Raw genomic sequence first — 9795 nt, forward strand, 5'->3', positions numbered from 1 at the left:
AGGCAGCTAATCTGTTCTAGATTTTAGTATGAACTTTAAAGAAGATTTCCAAGGAGATGGACCTATCTTTGAGGACAGACAGGCCTCAGGACATAGATCCATCACACTGTACCACTAACACTAGCATCAGCAATTGCCACGGGCATTATATCTGTGTTAACTAACCATGGTTCAGTTTTTAAACCACCGTTAGCAGTGGAATTCAAGCTGCTTTATAAGCATTAAGTACGTTAGCCCTGAGACAAGAATAACTCCAGTTATTGTCCATGCTGGCTGGGGAATTCTTAAAGCTGCAGTCTACAAAAATAAGTTTTCCAAGCTCTGGCCATAGTTAATGATTAATAAGTAAAGAAAGATAGAATTTATATAAGTTGTGAGGAGAAGCAAGTACAGTTGGCCTTCTGTGATGATGGATTCTTTATCCATGGATTCAATCATCTGTGGCTTAAAAATATTCAACAGAATATAAATTCCCTAAAGCAAACCTTGATTTGCCAATTTATATAAGGGACACTGTTTTACTATGTCATTGTATTTAATGGGACTTGAACATCCACGGATTTTGGTATCCACAGGGATCTTGGAACCAAATCCCAACAGGGCCCACTGTAACAAGAAACTCCTCACTGACAGAATATGTATGCTGGCCTAAACTCCTCAGGTATCAGAGTAAAAATCAGTGAACTGTCATTAAAATGATTAAATCCTTAAACAGTTTCTTTTCAAAACACTTCTGTTTAAAAGGGTCTTTGGACTGAGGATGCTTGTTTTGGAACTAAACCAGTATCTGTACACACCTATGCATCCATCCTTAACGCTAACGCATCTTCCATGATCAAACTATGTGCTATGGAATGGAACTATTGGGGACTTGAAGTATGGTTAGACTACAACTCCCATTATCCCTCACCATAGGCTCTGTAGGCATTGGCTGGTTGGAGTTGCAGTTGCTATAAGTTGCAGTATGGGACAGGGGCTTAACTATTTCTTTGTTGTAGTGTTTTCCTGATTTTAAACATGTTCACAGCAATCCAGTATTAACTCCACTGGAAAGGAAAAGGTGTTGTACCTATATCAGGGTTTTTCTTGGCAGAAGCTGGAACTAGTAATGGGAGCTCACTCCTTGTAGCACTTGGGCCTCAAACTGCTGACCTTCTGATTTTGCAATCATCAGAGTCAGTGTCTTAACCACTGAGCCACCATATCAGTAAGTACATATTACAAAATTTCATCCTACCATTAATATGTTAGACAATAAATTTTACCCTTAGAAACCACCATCCACATCCACATTATTGCTAATAGGTTACTTGCAGTGACGGCTGGTGACTTTGATGTCAGTAGGGCAGTAAATCTGCTGTTTTAATAAGCTCTGCACTTTGAGTTATCCAAATGCTGAAGTCTGTTCCTAAAATGGCTCAGCACACTGGATAGCTCCCTTAAAGGGCACAGACTAAGAACAATTCCATTGCCCCAACAACATCAAAACCACTAGACTCCACTGAATATTTATCTTCCTACAATGATCCTCCCCAAACAAATGGGGGAATACATGATTCTTCACTGGAACATTCCCTGTCTTCAAAGAGAGAAAGGTCTGTGAAATGGGCTGCTGGTGTTGGGGGACCTCTTTGCTGACAGACAGGCACCTAGCAGGTGGAAGGAGATAGCCACTACATGCCAAATTATATAAGTAGGCTGGAATAAGGACCTGGATACCTAGTGACCTCTATTCTGAGAGTGGGGCTCAGCCTTTAAATGCTTTTTTAAAAAACCAGTAAAACAAAAACAAACACAAACAAGCTTCATTTATATACCACTTCATATTGCCTAAGCAGTGTCTAAGCGGTTTACAACTGTAAGCTAATTTGCCCCCAACAATCTAGGTACTTATTTTAGCGACCTCGGAAGGATGAAAGCCTGAGTTGAGCTTGAGCCCTTTTGCTGGTCTTGAACTCGCAACCTTGTGGTTTTGATTGAGTGGCTGCAGTACAGGCATTTAACCACTGCGCCACCAGGGCTCACACACCTGTCATCAAGTCCCACTTGTTTCTGGTTCACCATTAAAAATCCAGTGGCTTAAATTCAACATAAAGGCAAGAAACTGATGGAATATAAACCAGAAAAATCAGCCAAACAGGACAGAACCCCAAGCACCATTGTGAGGAAAATAAACACAAAGAACTGAAGGCATTTCCAGATGGAGTCCTCTAGGAAGGTCTTTCGCTTATTTCTCCTGAACAATTTTTGCCCCCAAAAGGAAGAAGGTAGAAGTGATTTTAAAAAATAAGGTGAAAATACAATGGGGGAGGGGGTGTTTCATGTGTGGTCCCTGTAAAATTCAGTGCACAGAGCAGGGTGATAGTATAAGAAAAGCACCTTATGCAAATATGTGCCTTATGCACACCTGGACGTACACATAAGGTACTATCTAGCAGGTACCAGGACTAGAAGAGTAGTTCAAGTGGATTAATGAGATCTATTGAAGCTGCAATCCAATGAAACTGTATGATAAAATTCTGCATCCCCCCCAATCCCCCCCAGGAATTTCAACTGTCCAATGGAAAGAGAACCTGAAACTGTCCCATGACTTAAGCACTCTTGTCCCCCAACTCCAAACTTGGGAAATTAAAACTGGAATAGCAATGAGGGTCCCAATGTAAACCCTAATTTTGTACATTTGGATTGTGTCCAGCTGAAAGACAAGAAGCAAAGAGTCTTTACAGAGCACACTGGAGTGGTTTAAAAGATGTTATTTAATTGCTCAGTAGGGGTGCTAACTCAGCAAAAGCACTAATTGCTCTATAAATTTGATAAGATGAAGATATCTAACCATTAGAGGAGCAAAGTTCTGGAAAGTAATAATCTCCCAAGAGCATCAGTAAATGAAAGAGTGAATAAAATGAGGTGTTTACATCTCTGGAAATTACTAGGTGATGAATCTGCATAGAACATCTCAAATCAGTTTCTCAGATTACACACACACACACACACATGGAATTCTCTGATAATTTTCTCCTCTGTTTTACAGACCTACAAGGAAAAAAGTTAATGTTTATAAATGTTATGTTTATTAATGTTAATGTTTATTACTCTATTAAGTCTTTAAAATTCTAGGGGAAAATGCACACCAACATCACTTAGGCAGTATAGTCCTATATTTGCTTATTCCAAAATTCCACTAAGTTTGATGAAGCTTACTACCATGTAAATCTGCATAGTATGGCCCCAGCCTTAAGAGGTCAAGGATGTTAAGTAGATGCCAGCCACAGCTGCTGGTGAAACATCAGGAATAAACTCTTCTAGAACACGGCCTCATAGCCCGAAAAACCCACAAAAAACAATGTTAAGTAGGATAATCTATTCTGAAGGAGTAAAGATTTTAATTCATGCTATATAAAACCTGAATATAATAGCGATTAAAAGCAGGAGCCAGTAGAGCAGCAGTAAGATTGGTCATGATCACAGTCACTCAGAACTATGTTTTGTTAAAATGTTTTACTGAAAATAATGAAACCCATGGAACTTAATCTGGTTGACTTCCAAGTGAACATGTTTTATACGGCCCCAGTTAAGATGAAAGATTGCAGTTCTATGCCCACATCCCTGGGAATAAAACTTGCTGAAAGCAAAGAGATTTTTTAAAAAAACCATAAGAAGCTTTGGACCAAATATGAAGAAATGAAGAAATGTTACAACCGGTACTCAGGACGAGAGACTACTGTTAAGACAGAACACAGAGAAATGGAAGAGTTTTCATTTGGCATTGGGGTCAGGCAAGGCTGGATTTTACATCCTATCTGTTTAACCTGTATGCTAAACGTATCATCTATAAAGAAGGTTTGGATTCAAAGGAAGGAGGCATGAAAATTGAAGGAAAGAATATCAACAATTTAAGATTTGCAGATGACACCATACTACTAGCAGAAAATAGCAAAGGCTTGGAACAATTACTGAACAAAGTCAAGGAAAAATGTGCAACGGTTACAGTTGAACATTAAACAAACAGATGATTTACACAATTTTAAAGTAGATGGTTAAGACACTGAAATAGTTCAAGATTTTCCATACCTTGGCTCAGTCATTAATCAGAATGGAGACTGCAGTCAACAAATCAGAGGAAGACTAGGACTTGGAAAGGCAACTATGAAGAAACTAAACAAGATCCTGAAGTATAAAAATATATCATATAATACTAAATTTAGGATTGCCCATGCCATCATATTTCCCAGTTCTACATATAGTTGTGAAAGTTGGACTGTGAAGAAAGGAGATAGAGAAGGTTAAGAGATGATATGATAGCCCTATTTAAATATTTGCAGGGATGTCATATTGAGGAGGGAGCAAGCTTGTTTTCTGCTGCTCCAGAGATGGATGCAAACTGCAGGAAAAGAGATTGCACCTCAACATTAGGAGAAACCTCCTGACAGTAAGGGCTGTTCGACAGTGGAACACACTCCTTCCTTGGAGTGCAGTGGAGTCTCCTTCCTTAGAGGTCTTTAAACAGAGGCGTAATGCCATCTGTAGGGGATGCTTTGATTGAGAGTTCCTGCATGGCAGGGGGTTGGACTGGATGGCACTTGTGGTCTCTTCCAACTCTGCAATTCTATGGTTCTATGGTTCTAGGAAGAAAATCAACTCATTTAAAATGCAGTACTGGAGAAGAGTTCTACAGATACCATGGACTGCTAAAAAGACAAATCAATGAGTCCTAGATCAAATGAAGCCTGAACTCTCCTTAGAAGCAAAGATTACAAAACTGAGACTGTCATACTTTGTCCATACCACAAGAAGACATGACTCACTGAAAAAAAGGTAGTATTGCCTTTGAAAGGTAGAAGACCATAGGAAAAGATGAAAACCACATTCCAGATGGATAGACTGAACCAAGGGAGCCCCAGCTCTAAGCCGACAAGACCTGAGCAGGCCTGGAGAGTTGGAAGTCTCTCGTTCATAGTGTTGAAGTCAACTTGACAGCAGTTAACAACAGGATCTATCCCTTCTGTGAGCTGAGACAGAAAGCAATCGGTAGAGTCCCATTGTTTTGCTGGAAATGAGACTTCAACTGCCTTTGAGTCTTTTAGCCAATAAACAATATTGAAATCTCATTGAGATGTAAAGTAACTCTCTCCTGTGTAAAAACTGTTGTTGTTTTTTGAGGGGGGCAGGAAGCCTACTCTGTTTGCAGAGATCAGTGTGGAGCCTTGCCTTGTCCTTCCAAGTAGAATTAAAAGTGCTGGAGCAAGTTGTCCCACTTCAACAACCTGTGTGACTCCAATATGCAAAGAGGGGCTTTCCTTGTAGGGATTCTCTTTGAATTATAGCACCCCAGCCACATGGGTACAAAGGTTCCCTTACCTTCACAACCCCTTTTGTACTAATGATACTCCTAGAATCGTAATTTCATGGAACTCGATGCCGACAATCGTAACATGAAACAGACTGTCAGCATTAAAATTATGTCTTGAAACAATAACGATCAAAATGCATTCAAATGTAATAACAATAATAATAATAAGATTTTATTTATATCCTGCCTTTCCAGAAGGATTGATAGAATACATAAATACATAAGTAACTGAAAATAGTAACTGAAGTAACTGTGAATACATAACACATAAGTAACTGAAAATTACATATCCCCTTATCCCTTAGCTTAAAACTAAAATAACAACACTGTAAATAATAATAATAATAATAATAATAATAATAATAATAATAATAATAATGTGGTTGAAGGGAACATTTGGTAAGATGTCTGATTTTTAAAAATGATAGCCTTTTGGCTGAAGAGTGGGGTGTAAATACTCTAAATAAATAAATAAATAAAATAAGTAATAATAATAATACATTTGGGGAAAATAATATAATTTTATTTTATTAAAAACATAATAATTTAAGAAGAAGGAGGAAAAACTGGGGCATTTCCTTCCTCTTCCTACGGAGCTCTTCTTCCATGTCTCTCGTTTCAACACTGTTAGTAAATATATGAAATAGAGCCAGCAGTGACATAAAGCGGTTTGAAACCAGATTATTTCCGCAGTGCGGACGCAGCCTCAGCGCGCTACAAAGAGAGAGCTGTCTCAGAACAGCAGCAGTTGCGCCTAGTCTCTAGTCCTTGTCTGTCTGTGTCTTTTATATGAAGACACTCTTCAGCCAATGGCTGAGCCCTGACCCAAAGGGGGCGGGGCTTCCTTCCTAGCGTCCTTTGTGACGTAAGCGGATGTTGGGGTTTGAATGCTCCGGCGGTTATTCGGGAGCATTGTGGCAAAGGCTCCAGGACTCGGAGGTGAGTGGAAGGGAAGAGAGGGACGGAGGGTCGCTTTTCCTCCCCTTTTCCAAACGCGGGAGGCTGCATGGTTTCTCTCTCTGTCTGTCTGAGCTGGTTTGGTTTGCAAATATGTGTTGCTGTTGTGGTTGTTGTTGTTGTTGCTGCATGCCTTCAAGATTTTTTGTCCCCAACCCTTTCCTTCCTAGGCAAGAGTGTTTGCCATGGACACCCCTTGAGGCTGAGAGAGTATCACTTGCTCAAGGTTGCCTTGTTGTGTTGTTGTTGTTGTTGTATGCCTTCAAGTCCTTTCCCTCTTCTGGCCTCCCTATCATGTGGTTGTTGTTGTTGTTGTTGTTGTTGTTGTTGGCAACACTTGTTCAGAGGGGGTGTATGCCATGGCCATCCTATGAGGCTGAGAGAGTGTGACTTGCTCAGAGTTACCTTGTTGTTGTTGTTGTGTGCCTTCAAGTCCTTTCTTTCTTCTGGTCTCCCTCTCCTGGTGTTTGTTTGTTTGTTCTGCAAGATTTATTCAGAGGGGAGTTTTTGCTATGGACACCCCCTGAGGCTGAGAGAGTGTGACTTGCCCAAGGTTGCCTTGTTGTGGTGGTGGTGGTGTGCCTTCAAGTCCTTTCCCTCTTCTGGCCTCCCTATCCTGTTGTTGTTGGCAACAATTGTTCAGAGGGGGTGCATGCCATGACCATCTGCTGAGGCTGAGAAAGTGTGACTGGCCCAAGCTCATCCCAGTGGGTTTCCATGCCCCAGTTGGGATTCAAACCCTGGTCTCCAGAATCAAGGCCCAATGCTCAAACCACTACTGTTTTCTTTTTGGTTTTTGTTAATGCAAAGGGTTCTTGCAGCACCTTGGAGACTTGGGTCCAAAACACACTGCAGAAATAACCCAGTCTGAGACCGCTTTAACTGCCCTGGCTCAGTGCTGGGGAATCCTGGAAACTGTAGTTTTGCTGTGGCACCAGAGCTCTGCTACAGTTCCCAGGATTCCATAGCATTGGCAGTTAAAGTGGTGTCAAACCGGACTATTTCTGCACTGTGGATGCAGCCTTAAGAGAGAGATTTTGTGGCAAGGAGAAAGCAGATGAATTAGAGTAGCTAGGGATGAATCTACATTGCAGAAATAATGCAGTTTCAACCCTACTTTAACTGCCATGGCTCCATCCTGGGATTTGTAGTTTCACCAGGTCTTTAGCCTTCTCTGCCAAAGAGGACTGGTGCCTCACAAATCTAGAAATCCCAGGGATTGTGTAGGATGAAACCGTGGCAGTTAAAGTGGGGCCGAACTGCATTATTTTCGCAGTGTAGATGCACCCTAGTGAATCTTTACTGAAAGGTCTTTACTTAAAAGAGACAGTTTCTTCAGGTTTTGTTGTGCACCCTTTTTCTTGTTGGCGGCCCATCCATCTTGAAAAGCAATTACTTGAAATCTCCAGGGAGAAAAATTTCCACTTCATTATTGTTAGGACAGGACTACATTTTCTGTTTCTGACTGTCATCACTGCTGCTGCTGGTGATGGTGGTGCTGGAGGTTTATGTTATGTTGTCAGCAGGTATTGCCAAAGAAATTAGCAGACTAAAGAAAACACAGTCATTCCACGTGAGTTGAATGCCAGAAAAGACCCGTTGGCCCAATGTCTACCATAACACCGAGTACCTTTGGATTATGTTCTACAAAGAATTGCTCTTGAAATGTGAGCGTGGTAACTATCACAGGAAAAACTGGTTAGCAGGATGCTAATCATACTTTTGATTTTAGACAAAACAGTGGGTTTGCTGGGAGAGTATTTTATTTGCCCTGGCAAGTATCTCTCCTTTATGGTTCTGCTAGCATTGGAAGCCAGATGGAGTTATTATGGAATTTAGTATTTCAAAATACAGGAAAATCAGCCTGTTAGTATTAGTTTCCCCTCAGAAATCATGAGGTGCTCTGAAACCTCCATGACTACTAATAGAGCCAAATGTCTCTTAGATCTTTATCTCCCTCTATTCAGTTTTCAGGTTTGTAATGTGTAAATTTCATGACTTCCAACATCAGGTTAGCTTTATTCCCTTATTCCTTTTTCTCCAAAGTATGCCCACTCTTTTTGTTACGGTAGTAAATATTTAATAACAAAGATTTTACCTGATCATGGATTTTGGCCTTTTTATTATGAACTAGCATGGCTTTCTGAATTTCAAAGGAAATAGATGGAGAATTCTCTGGAACATCGGGTGCTTTTTTTGCAGAAGGGCATGCCTTTCTGTTTTCCTATGCTTTACCTTAAGTAAATGTAGAAGTGTGTGTGTGTGTGTAAAAAGAATAGACAGCATATAAAAAGAGATTTTAGTGTGGAGAAAGATAGAGAGAACTCAGTTTTGGGGATCTATAAGCTAACAACCTTTTGAACTGCTGTACATATCCAATGGAAGCACTAGGTTTTAGGTGCCTGTCGGAGTTTTTAAGACATTGGTCTATCTATATTCAGTGTGTGTATTTGCAAATAATCCACGGTAACAAAAGGCAATACATTTTTCAACCGACCTTCCAAAGGAAAGCATACTTCTGCATAAATACTGTCGTCTTCAGTTATTTTACCACGCTAGAGAAATGAGGACGTGTCACAGTAATCTTGACACAAGGCAAGGCAGAGTATTGCTTACAGTTGTGGGGAGTTATTTCCCTTAAGTCATTCTCATGAGCTCCTATGAGCATTTGGTTAGGTACTGTAGGATCAAATGTATATACAGTGAGCCCTTGGTATCTACTGGCATTTGTTTTAAGGACCCCCCCCCCCCATGGATACCAAAATCAAATCCCATTAAATGCAATGGCATGGTGATATATATAAACTGGTAAAACCAAGGTTTGGGTTTTTTTTGCAATTTAATATATTTTTGCAACATTTTCAATCAGTGGATGTTTGAATATGTGGATAATAAATCTGTGGATACAGAGGACCAACTCCTTATAGTACGACCCCCTGTATCTGCTGGACCAGTTCCCACTGTTTCATTTTCCCACATCTGGAGAAAAAATACATTCTCTCTAGGCATTTTCTAGGTCATCCAGTGGAATTCTGTGCTGTGCTTCTGGTGGAAGTTGACCATAGAATCATTCTGGAGTACCAAGAAATGTCTGGAGAGGTGTTCTCTGTAGGAATCACTAGGTCCTCCAGCACGACTCTATGGCCAACTTTCTCAAAGTCATTCAGTAGGGTTCACTGTTATCAATGGTTTCACGTTTGCATGGAAAGTCTGAGGATATGTCCACTGTGAATGCAGAGGTTGTACTATACATTGTAATAGGCCATATGACAGTGTACTACACTAAATGATATAAGTTGAAATATGCATTAGCAGCACAACACAAACACACCATATGATAGAAGTACAATTGAGTACTCTGACAGTAGCTCTATGAAATGTTTATCCATTGCCGCTCAGCATATAAATCCCTTTCAAATCCTGGTAGTTATAGTATTTGAATTTTCTGTACTGTCTGTCCTGCCTGTGATTGCTGGCTTATTACAGGA

General features: G+C 40.3%; 1 protein-coding gene across 2 annotated transcripts in view; it reads left to right on the forward strand.

The window, feature by feature from the left end:
• Positions 1 to 9795, forward strand: part of G2E3 (G2/M-phase specific E3 ubiquitin protein ligase) — a 95912-nt gene that overhangs the window by 55764 nt on the left and 30353 nt on the right. Inside the window, exon 1 of one of the 2 annotated variants that reach the window (XM_042446152.1) lies at positions 6232 to 6289. The exons of the other annotated variant lie outside the window; for it this stretch is intronic. The gene's annotated coding sequence lies outside the window, so the exon portion shown is untranslated. Of the gene's footprint in view, positions 1 to 6231; positions 6290 to 9795 lie in introns of those variants that run through there. 2 annotated transcript variants of the gene reach the window in all.

Source organism: Sceloporus undulatus, chromosome 1 (genome assembly GCF_019175285.1).
Source record: "Sceloporus undulatus isolate JIND9_A2432 ecotype Alabama chromosome 1, SceUnd_v1.1, whole genome shotgun sequence".
Lineage (NCBI taxonomy): Eukaryota > Metazoa > Chordata > Lepidosauria > Squamata > Phrynosomatidae > Sceloporus > Sceloporus undulatus.